This window comes from Megascapheus bottae, chromosome 2 (assembly GCF_031878675.1).
Source record: "Megascapheus bottae isolate mThoBot1 chromosome 2, mThoBot2.hap1, whole genome shotgun sequence".
NCBI classification, from domain to species: Eukaryota; Metazoa; Chordata; class Mammalia; order Rodentia; family Geomyidae; genus Megascapheus; species Megascapheus bottae.
The window spans coordinates 55,870,279-55,886,653 of NC_143510.1; positions in this window are offsets into that span (position 1 = coordinate 55,870,279).

The following is a 16,375-nucleotide window of genomic DNA, read 5'->3' on the forward strand; positions in this document are numbered from 1 at the left end:
TGGCAGGGTCTAGATTGTGGTTGTGGAGTGGGGCAAGCTCTTGCCCAGTGGCCTTCCTTGCCACACTTAAAGCATGGTCTGGGTGGTGTGCGTTGGGTGCTTCTTCTTTAAGGAGCCCGAAGGGCAGCAGCCAGGAGCTGGCAATTTTTCCTATTCCAGGCAGCCTTATCAGCTTTTTTCTGTTCCTCCTGGTTGTTAAATCCTTAAAGGCCATGCTCACCAGCTCTCCTTGAGGGGTTTGGGGGCCATCCTCAGCCTTTTTCAACTTTTTTTAAATATTGGGAGCTGTTTGGGAAATGAAATGGGTATTAAGGACCACTATACCTTCTTTTGACTCCGGGTCCAGCTTAGTATAACGCTGGAGTGCCACTGTAAGGCGATCAAGAAATTCACCCGGGTTTTCAGTGGGTCTCTGGGTAACCTCCTTTAGTTTATCATAGTTGACTGCATGATGGGCTGCCTTCTGGAGGCCAGCTACCAGGCAGGTTACCATCCTATTTCTGCTAACCCTTCCAGGTGCATTATTTTCATAATCCCATTTGGGATCTTCCCTGGGCAGACCCGTTGCCCCTACTGGGAAAGTATTGTCTAGGTGGTGGGTTTCATCAGCGTGTGCTTGGGCTGCAACCCAAACCCTTTCCTTTTCTTCAGAGGAAAGGGTAGAGGACAGGACCGTATATAAGTCATGCCAGGTGAGGTCATAAGTCTGAACAAGGTATTTAAATTGTTTGGTATAATTATTGGGATCTTGGGAGTATGATCCTAGTCGCTTCTCAGTCTGGGAAAGATCTGTCATTGAAAAGGGAGCATGCACAGGAATGACCCCTTCTGCCCCTGCCATCTCCCGCAGAGGATATAAGGAGGCTGGTGGAGGCTGTGAGCTACCAGTACAAGATCGAGTATGAGTAACAGGAGGTGAGTCAAAAGGAGATGAAGGGGGAGGAGAAGGAAGGAAAGGTTCATCTTGGGAAGGAGAAGCAGAGTCTTCAATGTTGAGTAGAGGATCAGGCACTTTAGGTTTAGGAAGAGGCTCCAGGCTCTTAGTTGATTTGGCAGGGACAGGATGCCCCTGTGCCAGTAGGATAGGGGAAGTTGAACAGGATTGGTAGAGAGAAGGGCAAGCATGGAGAGCAATAAAAGCCTGAACATATAGAACCTCTGGCCATTTACCATTGCGTCAGCAGAAACTGTCTAAATTCCTGAGAATATTATAATCCAAAGTCCCATTTTGGGGCCATTGAGACCAATTATCTAGCCTATATTTGGCCAGACACAATTGCAATAAAAGATGAGCCTTTTTGGCTTTATGGAGTCTCTGAGTAGAAGAACATCTAAAGAGCGTAAAAGATATCCCAAGGGGGTGTCCTGGCTTGGGTGGGACTGATTAGACTCCATTGTAATAAGAAACACTAAGAGGAAGTGAAGTCTAGTGAGGATGGTGGGTGGTCAATGAGGAGGTAGGGGAAGAGTTAGTGAGGACATGCCCAGTAAGTGAGGACACCAGGGGAGGGATGGAGTCAGTGGTGAGTGTGGGTGGAGTCAGTGAGGCTGTGAGGGGATGGAGTCACTGAACATGGGGCAGAGTCAGTGAGACCAACAGGGGGTGGAGTCAGTGAGGATATCAGGGGGTGGAGTCACTGAACATGGGGCAGAGTCAGTGAGGACATCATTGGGTAGAGTCAATAAGGATGCCGAGTGGGAAAGTAGAGTGTGTGGGGAGGGAGAATCCAATCTCAACCGAGAACAGATTAGGGGGTGGGGGGTTTTAAACTAGACACAGGGAGAGAGCCCTAGGCAGGGATGGGTTAAAGGAGACAGAAAAGAGGCCTGCAGGCAGGAGTCACTCACCAGGCACAGACAGAAAACATTGTAGTGAATGCACCTCCAACAATGGGAAAGGCAGAGGTCCAGGAGTGGAGTTTCCTTTCTCTGGTCCGAAGGAGGGGAGGCAAAAGGCAGATTGACCCTCGAGAAACGGAGGGAATCTTGCCACTCCTGACCCTCTCCCCCATCCGAGTCAGGAACCAAATGTAAGGTCTGCGGAAAGGAAACTCCACGAAGTTCAGGAGAAGAGGGTTTATTACATAAGGAAAGAGCAGGCTCCTGCCGCCCAAGATGGAGTTGGGCGAGCAAGGGAGCTTATGGCGGGAAGTGAGAGATTATATAGGGGGAGTGGATGTGATCTCAGAGGATGGGGAAATACCTCAGTGGGGACTTCCCACTGCCCCCAGGCATGTCAGTTGCCGTGGTTACAGGTGCTGGACAGGGATTTGCAGGGTGCAGGGGGAGAGAGCCAAGGGAAGAAGTCATTTCTTCCAGGTGGATCTAACAGGAAAGAAGGAAGGAACTACTGTGTAATGCCATTTTGCTAAGTCTTGGTGCAATGCTCAGATAGTCTGTCTTCTGCAGGGAGGTGGTTCCAAGGCAGGGTAGCTGTTCATGTATCAGGTGTGACTTTGTTTCCATTCTATTTCATCTCTGTGGTAGCATTAATGCCTCAAGTGCTTGTCTCTCAACATGCTTTACTTTAGGCATGAGAGAATGTCTTCTGCCCATACTAACAAATCAAATTTCCTTTTTATTATTAATGTATTTAAGAGCAGAAAGTTATTTTTCTGCAAGCATTTTGGACATAGAATGATTCCAGAATGCATAATTTTTTTTAAAGTCCAGTAAGAGAATACTGAAAATAGCACTGCAAAATGAAGCTTAAGAGCCAAATGCTGAATTTCAAAACTATTGATTAATAATAGTTTTGAGTTCTTTTAAATTAGACTTGTACACATTAAACAGCAAATCAGGTTAGATTTATTAGCTTAATTATTATTATTTTCCATTTACTAAGCAAAATTTATTTCTTTTGTTAATCACTATGGTTGGTGTGTACTTAAAATCAAATTTTCTATTGTGGTAGGAAGAATTAGGAGAAGACTAACATTTAAATATGTGACTTATTTCTAAAAGTAGATCAATGCTTATGATTCAAATAACAGTCATAATTACAAGACAATCTTGTATTAATAATAAGGCATTTAATCATTTTTGAATTCTTAAAGCAACTATTATTTTTCTGTTTTCTTTTTTATATATAGTTTTATTGTAATTAATAGAAGGGTTATATTATATTCGCCAGATAGAAGGTGCATTACTTCACATACATTGATACCCTTTCTCATGTCTTGGTCCCTATTTCCCTCCCCCCCCACCCCTCATCTATCGAATTTCAAATAACCAACTACAAATATATCCAATATATCAGATAACAAAGTGAGATATTGTAACAATATGAGATAACCAAGGGACAGCAAAAGAGATGAGAGATAACTTACTACATTAAGGACAATAATCACTCATTATATGGCTTTTGTTTCTATATACTAGAGGTCTTTTCATTTAGTGTCATACTATATGGCCTTATGTATCTAGGTTTTGCTCTATTGCAAATCTCTACTAGGAGAGCCCAAGGTTTCTACTGATTATGACAAATGAGGGAAACCATTCAGCCTATGTTCCTTTGAGTCTGGCTTACTTCACTTAATATGATTTTTTCTAAGTCTTTCTGTGGGAAACCACAGAAATTAAAAAGGGGATTTGGTACCCTGTTTCTCCAAAGACATTAATAGCCCATACTTTATGAGTATTAAATTTTTTAACTTTAGATAAAGATGTTTATTCTGCAGCAGACAGATTATGGCACCCTAATGCACAAGATTCCAAGCCTTTAGTGATTTGGAAAGACCCCCTCGATAATCAAATTCATGGCCCGGATCCTGTTTTATTATGGGGACGAGGATATGTTTGTGTTTATCCCATAGACACAGAAGCACCCAGGTGGATACCAGAAAGTTGTGTACGTCATGCCCAAAAGCAAGATTGCCAAACTGAGGAACAAGATGAATCGGATGAAAATTTATGATCACAAAAAAATGTTCATGTTTTTAAAAACGGTAGCATTACTACCCTCTTTGTGACTCACTGTATTTCTGTAATATGGCTTATGGCTCAAATATTTCAAACTTAAGCCAATGTTTATTGGTCCTATGTCCCTGATCCACCAGTCTTGCATCCTGCCAATTGGGTAAATAAAAAGATACCTGTTTATATAAATAACACAAAGATATTAGGACCTCGATCTTCTAATTATTTGAAGCACTTAATCTATTCTAATTATAAATATGAAGGGATGGCAATGATATTGCCTCTTTGTTTCACAAAAAACCACAAAGAATATTGCACAAAATTAAAGAGATTGTTAGATTGGGATGCTAATTACTCTACTGGTGTTCATTGGGGTGTTGATATGTTATATTGTGACCAAAACTTGTCAACAGTTACCATAGGTCCTGGACCATTCTCACAAAATATTCCTATTTGTCAACGTCCTCAACCTCCTAAAAGTAATATAGGACCAATTTGGAGACTGTGTCATCATAATGTGATTATGTGCACTGATGATTTATGCGATTGGAATGATTTTCGACAGAATTCATCAAGACCTCAGAATCTCTTATTTGGAATTTGGACAAAGAACAATATGACTATGCAAACAGAATTGACCTGTTTAGCAGCCAGTATGGACTATATTACAGTAGGAAAGGAAAATGTTACTGCTCCACAAAGAGGGGTGATTTCAGCTCAAGGATCATCTTGGAATGTCAGTGTGCAAGCTTGTGTACCCTTTCGCTTTGTTAGTAGGAGATTTCAATATAACTTACGACAATGTCACTTATAATGTAAGCTGTAATTCATGTGATTTAACTAATTGTATTAATCAAACTGTAACTCATGTGTTAGTATTAATTTAACCTACCTTTTTGTTATTACCAGTTAATCTTACTGAAGAATGGTATGATGATAAAGGAATTGCTATTCTCAGAAAAGTAGAAACACAATTAGTTCCGTATAAAAGATTTGTAGGACTTCTCTTTGCAGGATTTACTGCAGTTATTACTATGATTGCTTCTGTAGCCACTGCTTCTGTTTCTTTAGCCACGTCTATTCAAACGGCAAGTTTTGTTAATCAGCTTTCTTTCAATGTTAGTCAAGTCCTTCAGACACAAGAAGATTGGGATAAAAAATTGAAGAAAGACTAAATGCTTTGTATGATGTAATACAAACTATAGGAGATGAATTAGTCTTGAGACTAGATTGTCTTTAAAATGTCATGCTGCTTATAATTGGATCTGTGTTACCCCATATAGATATAATGATACACAGACATCCTGGCATAAAGTAAAAAGGTATTTACAAGGTATTTGGCATGATTCTAATACATCTTTAGATATTCTCATGTTACATAAAGAAATTCAGCAAATAGCTAATGCTCCCCAAATTGATATAGATATAGCCCAATAAGCACAAAAATTTCTATCCTCCTTAAAAAATCATTTTCCTTCTGTATCTGATTTTATGAAAAATATTGGATTGCTTGTATGTGCTGTTTGCACTTGTTTACTCTGTTTAATTTACTTAAATATTTAGGAAATAGATTTATGGCTTTGAATATTGAAATGAAAAAACTAAGATTATATCAACAATATTATTATGCTTTAAATAAAAAGAAAGGGGGAGATGTGGGAAACCAATATGAGTCTGGGGTCTAACAGAGCTATACTCGAAAGGCCTATATTGAGGATAAAGGGTGAAGAGTACAATCTGCCTACCTTCGTGCAAGGGTGGAGTGACCTTTTTGCCTAAATTCTCATGGGTCATGACAGTGTGCTTTGATAGTATTCCCAGACTTTTTTGGTAATCCTCTCCCTCCAGGAGATAGATTTGCTGAGAATAACTTCATAGTTGAGACTAGATGATTCTTTATACAAACAATAAGTCTTCTGAGAATTCTTGTTATTATTCAAGTATGGAACTGTAGCTTGATTGCCAACATAAGCAATTGCTTTCTGTTCTCTTGTACTAAGGTATAAAATAGACAACCTGTTTAATAAAGTTGTCAGATGCAGCAATTGCTCTGGCCCTCCCGATCCCCTCTGTCTCTGTCTTATTTTCCTTTTAGCCTCTTAGCCCTGCTCTTCGAGGACCCTTGGCCGGCTGGCTCCAGCATCTTTCCATTTCCTAACAAATGGGGAGATGTCATTATTTCTGACAGCAGCATAGAATTCCATTGTGTATAAATACCACACCTTGTTGATCCACTCCTCAACTGAGGGACATTTGGGTTGGTTCCATATCTTTGCTATGGTAAATAGTGCTGCAATGAACATCGTTGTGCTAGTGGATTTAGTATGCCCTTGTTTCTGGATAATTGGGTAAATGCCTAGTAGTGGAATTGCTGGATCATAGGGGAGCTCTATGTTTAGTCTTTTCAGGAACTGCCATACTGTTTTCCATAGTGGTTGAATGAGTTTGCACTCCCACCAATAGTGTAGTAGTGATCCCTCCTGGCCACATCCCCTCCAGCATCTGTTGTTATACGTTTTCTTGGTCCTGGCCATTCTAACTGGAGTGAGGTGGACTCTTAGAGTTGTTTTGATTTGCATTTCTTTTATAACCAGAGATGTCAAGAATTTCTTCATGTGTCTATATGGCATTCTTATTTGTTCTTCAGAGAAGACTCTCTTTAAGACTTTGGCCCATCTTTTATTGGGATGGTTGTTACTTTGGAGATTAGTTTTGGAGTTATTCAATTTTTTGAGCTGTTGATATATTTCAGATATGAGGCCTTTGTCCGTTGTATGGTTGCCAACACACTGAAAACTTTACAAGAAGGAATAGGAGATACACTAGCCCTCCTTGGCACAGGTGGAAACTTTCTTAATAAGGACCAAGATTCACAACAAATCAGAGAAAGGCTGGATAAGTGGGACTGCATTCAACTGCAGAGCTTTTGTATGGCAAAGGACATAGCTAGTAAATTAATTAAATCGAATATTTCATGAATTTAAATGGCCAAGGACTATTTGAGATGAAGGTTCTCAATTAATTCAAAGTTAACATTCTTCATTTGAAATATCTATAATCTTTGCTTTGGTAATCTTTCATCATCATCATCATCATCATCATAATCATCATCATCACAAAACAATCACTGTTAAAGGCAAAACTTCTCAAGCTACATATTGCTCTTGAATTCATTTCTTTTTCATAAAAATTACAGATCTACTACATTAGCATACTTCCATCTTTTTCTGTTATGAAAAAAGTTTATAACAATAACCTGAGTACACAAATATGCATATTCATATTCCTATAAAATTGTTGTAGTATCGTGATCATGCACCTACAAGAACTTCCTGAGGCTGAGTCCTGTCCTGTTTTAGATATGTAGAAGCATAAGTGTCACTATAAAAGGACTATCAACTCTGATTGAAGGAAAAATATACAGCATCTGTAAATCATTGTATTTAATTAATTCAGATTCCATTCAAAGAGAAATACTGCCTAAATGATGAAGAATTCATATATATTGGAACTATTTTGACCATATATCAAGGACTTTTGACTGTAAATTATCATTGAAAACTTTTCCTTGCTTAAATCTCTCTCACTAAAAAAATGTTGAAATTATGAGGGTAGAAATGATATACAGCTGGATTCTAGTCTAGCTTAGTGTCAAATACTTATATTAGTTAATGAGAATAAATACGACGTTCAGTATTTTAGAACTAAATTTTCATCCCGGTACTCATTCTGTGAGTTGTTCTAAGTTCCTTCAGGAAACCTGTGCAACAAACCTGTTAGCAGTGCTGTGTAAATGATTAAGACAATAAATATGTTGATTCCCTATGTCTCTTAATTGCCATTCTACCTAGATTTTATTTACTGTCAACAATGATTCACTAAGTAATCCTCCAATATATGTGAGTTTTCTGAGGATGCATTTGTGCCTCTGATGACAAAATGGAACCCCTTATGTAAAATGAGTGTAAGAATATCTCATATTGGTATAGTATCTCACTTTGTTATCTGATATATTGAATTTATTTGTATTTGGATATTTGAAATCTGATAGGGAAGGGGGGAAAACCAAGACGGGTGTGGGGTGTGGGGGGGGGGAGGGAAATGGGTACCAAGACATGTGAAAGGGTATCAATGTATGTGAATTAATGCACCTTCTATCTGGCAAATATCATGTAACCCTTTTACTAATTACAATAAAAAATATGGAAAAAAAAAGAAAATTGAAACATTTTAGGAGTCTAAGTCAGTGGCAGAATATGTGTGGGGATTTAGTTATGAATGTTTTTGCATTTTCAAGGGAGTTTAAATCAATTCCTTTTATACATACCTGGGTTTAAGGTTTCTAAAATATGGTGTGAGAAATTTGGGCCATGTAGCCCTTTTAATATAGCTCTTGTTCCTACCTTAGTGATGATATAATGAATCATATTCATAATAAATCATTACAATAGCTTTTGCTGCAGAATTCAGGTTCCTACTTCCCTTTAGCATTTGGTTCTCTGAGCAGCCTATTGGTTCAAGGCAGATAAGCTATTGAAGATGAGGTTATGTTCCTTTGTATGAGGTGGACATAAAAATGAGACAAATAGGGACACTGATGAATCAGAGATTCTTGGATGTAACATTGATTTCAAACATTTGTTTCCTCAAATTAGAAAACAGACCATTTCTATGCCTCAGATTCCCTGGGCAGAAATACAAAGGTTCATTGTGGTTATCTTCAAATTTGCCTCAGGCTTAAATGCTCTGTGTTTTTATGAAAATTTTAATGATGACACAGAACTCAAATTTTTCTTGTCTAAACTCAAGATCTCTCCAAAGTTGTTTATTCCCAAGAATGTATCAATTGCAGAGCCTTTTTTAAAAAAAAATCTTTTCCCCCCTAGGAAATATTTAACACTAATTGAATACCTTGCTACAGGGATTGTTTTTCAAATGTAACTTCTATATTTCAAGTTATGAAAACTTCAAACAAATGTATTTATGATACCTTACTTGCCAATGTCAAAAAAGGATTGTATGCATTAGCTTTCAATCATTTTCCTGGGAAGTATCAGAAATTACTGGATTTAAATAATCCCTTCTTATTATCTAACAGTTGTGTGTTACAAGCATCAAATATGAGCTCACTGTGTGCCAAGCAAGACATTAGGTGGCCATCTTCCATCATATTCTGAGAATCTTGGTAACCATCTGTTTCTTTTATTTATTTATAGATATTTTTATTTTGCCAGTCCTGAGCTTGAACTCAGGGCCTGAGCACTGTCCTCGGATTTTCTCAAGGCTAGAGCTCTATCACTTAAGCCTCAGCACCATTTCTGGCTTTTTTCTATGTATGTGGTACTGAGGAATCGAACATGGGTCTTCATGTATGCTAGGTAAGCACTCTACCACTAGGCCAAACTCCCGGCCCCCATCTGTTTCCTAACTCACGCAATTAGCTCTTCTTATAGAATTGTTGTTCTCTAGAATAACAGTTCTTGTTGTTCTTACAGAACCCAAGTCTTCCTTGTTGCCTATCAGCTAAGGGAAATTCTCACTATTGACATCCAGCAGAGGCTCAGGCACATATTTGTCCTCCATCTTTAAGGCTGGTAGATCCTGGTCAAATTCCTCTTAGCCTTCCAATTTCTCCATCATCTTTTTTTTTTTACCTCATCTTTCTCTCCCCCCCACTCTCTCTGTGTGTGTATGTGTCTATGTGTCTCTCTGTCTCTGTCTGTCTCTGTCTCTCTGTCTCTCTGTCTCTGTCTGTTTCTTCCCACAAGAGTTTTACCTATTTTAAGGATTTAGCACAGTAGAATGGATGCATTTGAATAATCTAGACAAATCGTCCCATTTCAAATGGATCCTAGTCAAAGGTACAAAGTCCAGTTGGTCAGCTTTTCCCAGGATGTAGGGAATGAGAGTACAGGTTTGTACATTTCATCACTAGATCAGCATACTAACATTGTGTTTTATTCTCAAATTAGGGTGATCATTAAAATTCATACTAATTTTGCTTATTTATGCCATTTATCTTGTACCAGAAATTTTTAAAACTGTTCTTAAGACAAAAAGAAGCAAGATAATATAAATTAACTAAGTATGACAAATGAGGAGGTGAGTGTTGATGGATGATGGAATGGGTGATACTAATAGGAATGTTGAATTGAAACTAACATGAATTGAAACCCTTTTGTACACCTACTTTAAAAATAACTTTTGAAAAGAAAAAAAGTATCAGAAACACTTGGAAACAGAATAAGAATTATAAAATTATTCATCTTAAAATTTCTTGTAACTAAAGTGAAACAATAAACTTACTACCTTGCCTAATATTTAAGTACCTAAAAGCATATTGCTATTCTATGTATTAGAAAGTGCCTATAAAGTCAGAGATTGTTGTCTATTTTACTGTTGTTTCACTTTCTTGTATTTCTAACAACTATATCTATATTGTCATCTATCTGTCTATCTATGTATCTATCCATCTATATTTGCTAAATAATTATTTAGAAAAAGATCTTATTTGAAAAATATAACGAAGTAAATTTGAGGGTTGATATATGCAGTTCAAGCCAAATACACTGTGTAAACTTTCATAATATCTGACAAGGTGCAGCACCTCTCATCACTTAATTCTCCATGAATATTATCTTAATTTAATTTCAGAAGAATTGTGGGCTGCCATCAGCTTAAGGGCGGTTACTTTGGAATCAAATATAAAAAAGCAGCTACAATTTAGCTATCTTTCTTTCCTACCATGAATTTACTGAAATGTTCCCTGTATCTCTAGAGTACAAGAAAGAAGAGAATGATTGATTATTAAATTTAAGATATCATCTATTATTGAGATAGTATTATTTCAAAATTTAATTATATCCCCTTAGTTTAGCAATGGATATAGTTGAGTCTTGCCTTTAAGAATTTAATAACCCAAATGAAATTCATTTTTATATTAAAATAAGTTAACAATCACTTTCGAGGAAGGCACATGCTTTTTAGGATTAAATTTTAAAACAATTGTCAGTTATGATTTGTCTATGTATTACTGAATCAACTGGATAATGCAGGATAATGCAAATGTTTTGTTGTGCAATTCCTAAAAGTTTAAACCTGTAAGAACTTGAGAATAAAAATAGATGTGATTGGGGAGGGGCAGAGTTTGGCCTAGTGGTAGAGTGCCTGCCTAGCATGCATGAAGACCCGCATTCGATGCCTGGGTACCACATACATAGAAAAAAAGCTGGAAGTGTTGCTGAGGCTCAAGTGGTAGAGCTCTAGCCTTGAGAAAGTCCAAGGACAAGAAACAAGGGCAGACTAAATCCACTAGCACAATGATGTTCATTGCAGCACTATTTACCATAGCAAAGATATGGAACCAACCCAGATGTCCCTCAGTAGATGAGTGGATCAACAAGGTGTGGTATTTATACATAATGGAACTCTATGCTGCTGTCAGAAAGAATGACATCGCTCCATTTGTAAGAAAATGAAAAGACTTAGAAAAAAATCATATTAAGTGAAGTAAGCCAGACTCAAAGCTCAATAGTCTCCCTCATTTGTCATAATCAGTAGAAACCTTGGGCTCTCCTAGCAGAGATTTACAATAGAACAAAATCTGGAGACATTAGGCCAAATCGTACGACATTAAATGTAAGGACCTCAGGATAAGGAAACAAAAACAAATATAATGAGTGACTGTGGTCCTTAATGTACTATGTTCTCTCTCATCTCTTTTGCCATCCTTTGGTTATCTCATTTGTTACAATTTTTCACCTTGTTATCTGATATATTTTATATGTGCTTAATTGGTTATTTGAAATTGGATAGGGAAGGGGGGAAATCAAGATAAGCGGGAGGAGGGTGGGAGGGAAATGGGGACCATGTCATGAGAAAGGGTATCAATGTTTGTGAAGTTATGCACCTTCTATCTGGTGAATATAATGTATCCCTTCTAGTAATCACAATAAAAAATTATATAAAAAATAAAAGTAATAGTATGGAAATTAAATGAAGTATAAAAAAAGAATGCTGAGCGATGACTTAATATTCACATACCCAATGCTATGGAAATAGTACTGGAAATGTAAACATTACTACATAGACATAAAAACCTATGACTCTATAGACATAATGTTTTATTTTATAAATTAATATCTATCTATGATATACAAACCCTTAGCCTAATTTTGATTATGTTCTAAAAACTAAGTGCCAGTGATTGTATATAGAGATTCCTTTCTTGAACACTTGTTTAACATGTCATTTGAAATATGATGTAAAAATTAGTGTTAATATATTCTTTAATTAAAAAAAAAGAAAAAAAGAAATTCCAAGGACAGTCAGTGCTCATACACTGAGCTTAAGCCCAGGACTGGCAAAAAAAAATAGATGTGATTGGGAAAGGAAATGCAAGGATGTTAGAACAGACTAATTGATTGGCCGATATTCATCATTCCTAGCAAAATAATTAATTTTCTTTCTACTATTTTAAGTACAAATGTAAAGCAAAAATAGATGAATTAGGCATATGAAAACTCCAATGGAACATACAAAGCACCTTCCAGGTTTCAACTAAAGGAAACTGGCTTATTAAACTCCTGGCCATCTGACACAGCAGAGATTCTCTTTATGAGTGCAACTATTAGGAAAATGATACAAAACCAAAGCAAATGAACATTTGTTCTGAACTCTTTGGTCTCTTAATAGCACACAGGAATCTCTAGGCATAGACTCATACCCTACTTGGGAAGAGGTACACAAAATATTCAAGACTAGTTGGGAATACATCCTAAGCTACAGTGATTTGAAGGCCACACTTCAGTACTTTCTGAGGAAAAAGAGCCTAAAATTTAGAAGTAGTCTAAAACAAGGATGTGTTTAGTCTCCAGGTAGATAGTGGTTAAGAAACAAACTTTACTGTGTCTGTTTTTCTTTTCTGAGAAACAAGCAGCCCCTGAGGAGAGGAATGGGAGTAATTCTGTCTGCGATAGTTTACAATCATCCAGAAGTCTAAGGTTTTACAAGAAATGATGTCTCCCTTGCCTTCTTTGATGAATGGCTATAATTTTCCATTGGACATCCTGAATCGTCTACCCTGCCGGAATCAGGGAAAAGCTCTCTAACTGTGATGTGAAGGTGTAATTCTGAAATGAAAGACTTTCTTGTGCAACAGTAACACATTTTCTAGGAACCTTTGGCATGCAAGAGTTTCAGAGAAAATGACAGGTTATATATTTCCAGAAAACAGGCTCTCTGACAGATTCAGTTGTGGCATTCTGAAGGGCAAAATGACAATGTGATATGGGAAGGAAGAACTTGAAACATGACAGGACGTAATGTAGTATAAGCCAAAATTCAAACAGAGTTATACGGGACACAATTAGCTAGAGTTCCTGTAGGGGAAAGCAGTATTCTCCATCATACCAAAAAGGGAACGGAGGCAAGGGTCACCACCCAAACACAGCTAAACTGATCAAAAGTTCATCCTGTATATATGAAAGCATATAAAATTGACAGAACACACAATGTGAAAAATATCACAGTGTGAACACTTGTAGTTTATCACAGAGCAATTGAATATATTTTGGGTAGACTTTGCTTTTGCATTATATGGATTCCTTTTCTATTTTTTAATGCAACTAAAAGAAGTTACTTTTCGCTATTCACAATGGTCACCTGTTGATTTACCCATGTGTTCCATAGCTCATCTATTTTTAAACATCATGAACATTAACAAGCACATTACTATCAAGATTCTTATTGAAATGGTGTTTTGAAAATTCTGAAGTTAGAAGTCTGATTTAAGCACTGTAGTTATCTCAGAATTTGGTTATTATCATTATACTTTAGTGCATGAATATTAGAAACTATTTAGCTCTCATACTGTCAGATTTAATAGTTTTATGTCCCAAACAAGTATCAACACATTTATGGTTTTGCCTAATACATATTTTTCCACTTGAATTCCAATAAAAATTAACATTTTGCCCAAACAGAAGCAGAATGGGTGCCAGTGGGTTAAACAATTAACTAGACACTTAACCCGAATACAGACAGAATGTAATACATAGAACTCCAGTTACTAATTTTTGATAGATTTATAAAAGGAAAGGAAGCTGGTAATGAAAAATCACTCATCCATTAGAATCAGAGATATGTGCGAAGATACTGAACTTTTTGGAGGTCTTTCAAGGAGAAAGGTTAATAAAATATATACATGATTTTCAAGGTACTCTTGGAAGCAAATGTCCTGTATCACCACCACACACAAAGAAAAAGATATAATTTTTAGAGTAACAGTAGAGTCCAGCAAAATCTTAAAATGATTGAGGGAAAGGTGATATTTTGTTTAAATTTAACTCCCAAAAGTCATTGAGACAACTTAGAAACAATAATTCTGATAAGAAGGAAGGACAAGAGTAAAAAGAGAACACAAGGAATGTTTCAAGGAAACGCACAAAAATTAGCAATTTTTGTAAAAGCTCTCCCTCCACTGTTTAATTAAGAGATTCTATGTGTTATCTTCCAGAATGGGAGATTGATGACAACAATCATTTAATCAGAGGAAGAAGACTTTATAATAAAATCATAATACATATTCTTAAATAATGTATATTCTTAAATAGAAAAGTGTTCAACTTAAAGGAAAATTGAAATCGTTGTGATTTTCTTCCACAAAGTCCTTTTATTAATCAAGAATATTGTAAGTAAAAAATTCTCTTAAAAATAAATACTTGAGCTAGGCCAGTGGTTCATGCCGGTAATCCTAGCTACTCAGGAAACTGGGATCTGAGGATCGCGGTCCAAAGCCAGCCCAGCCACTAAAGTCCATGAGACTCTTATCTACAATTAACCACTAGAAAATCAGAAGTGGTGCTGTGGCTCAAGGTGTCGGGTGGTAGCCTTGGGCTGAAGAGCTCAGGGAAAATGCCCAGGCCCAGGGGTAGAGTCCTAGCCTTGAGCTGAAGAGCTCAAGGACAACGCCCAGACCCAGAGTTCAAGCCCCATGACATACGTACGTACGTACATACATACATACATACATACATACATACATACATACATACATACATACATACATAAATAGATAAAGAAATAAATTCTGGATCTAAGTATTTGCTGCATAAATTCATGTTATAAAGCTATAATGTTTGCTTAGCATGTACACCATCCTGGATTCTACCCCAAATTTAAAAATGCATTCAATTCTATTGATCTTTCTGTTGGTTCTTTGCATAGCTTCTTTAGAGAACTGCCTGTTCATATTCTCTGTCCACTATTGAGTTGGTTTATTTAGCTATTGAGTTGTAGGAGTCATATATTTTCAATGTTCATGTTTTCAAATATTTTCTCCCAATACATAGGTTATATGCTCACTTTTCTTTTTGCTTCTTTTAATATGCAGAAAGTTCCACATTTAATGCAGTGATGTAGTATATTATTGCATAGCCTTGCTTTTATTGTCCATGATTTTGCTGACAGTCCCATGAACTCAACACCAAAACCAATGACATAGGTTTTCTCCTAGAGTTTTTTTTTCTTTTAATTTTAAGTCTAACATTCAAAACTTTAATACACCTTGAGTTTATTTTTGGTATGGTAGGTTCCCAATTTCAGTTCATTTCATGTTTTCATACATGTTCCAATCTATTTTATAAATTCTTTGTATTTTATGATCAAATTATATTCCATTATGTATGCCTATTTGTGCATGTTTGTGTAATATTATTTTTCAATTTGACACTCAGGTTTTCCATGTTATTACAAATTAGAACAAAACAATGAATATAAGAGCACAAACATTGTTTCTAGATAATGATTTCAATTTTGATCATTTTGACAGTAATTCTAGTATCATGTTTTTAAAGAAATTGATTCTATTTTCTATCCTGGTTAGAATAAGCACATAAAACATTCTTCCTCCATATACTCAATGTGATTTGTTGAACTTATTTCTTAATATTTTTTTGCCAGTCCTGGGGCTTGAACTCAGGGCCCAAGGACTGTCTTTGGGCTCTTGCCTCAAGGCTAGCACTCTGCCACTTGAGCCACAGCACCATTTCTAGCGTTTTTCTATGTATGTGGTATCGGGGAATCGAACCTGGGTCTTCTTGCATACTAGGCAAGCACTCTACCACTAAGCCAGTAGCTATCCACTAGGGTAGTAGCTATCCACAGAATCGTGAAGCTGTGCATTTGATTTGCATTTCCCTCACAATTAGTGATGGAAAAGGACATCAAAGCCTGAGGATGAGGAATATTTGTGACAACGCTAGTTGCAGCAGGATAACTAGAATGATCTTCTAGTTCACAGAAAGGAAGAGCCCCTCCCCACAGACCCACGTATGTAAATGATCCCACACATAGAAATGGAGAGGTCTATGGTGATTTTCAAGATCTGCGGGAACATCATGAGTGATTTACTCAGTGGAAGTATGGATTCCATTTTGCCAGTTGAATAGATTCTAGA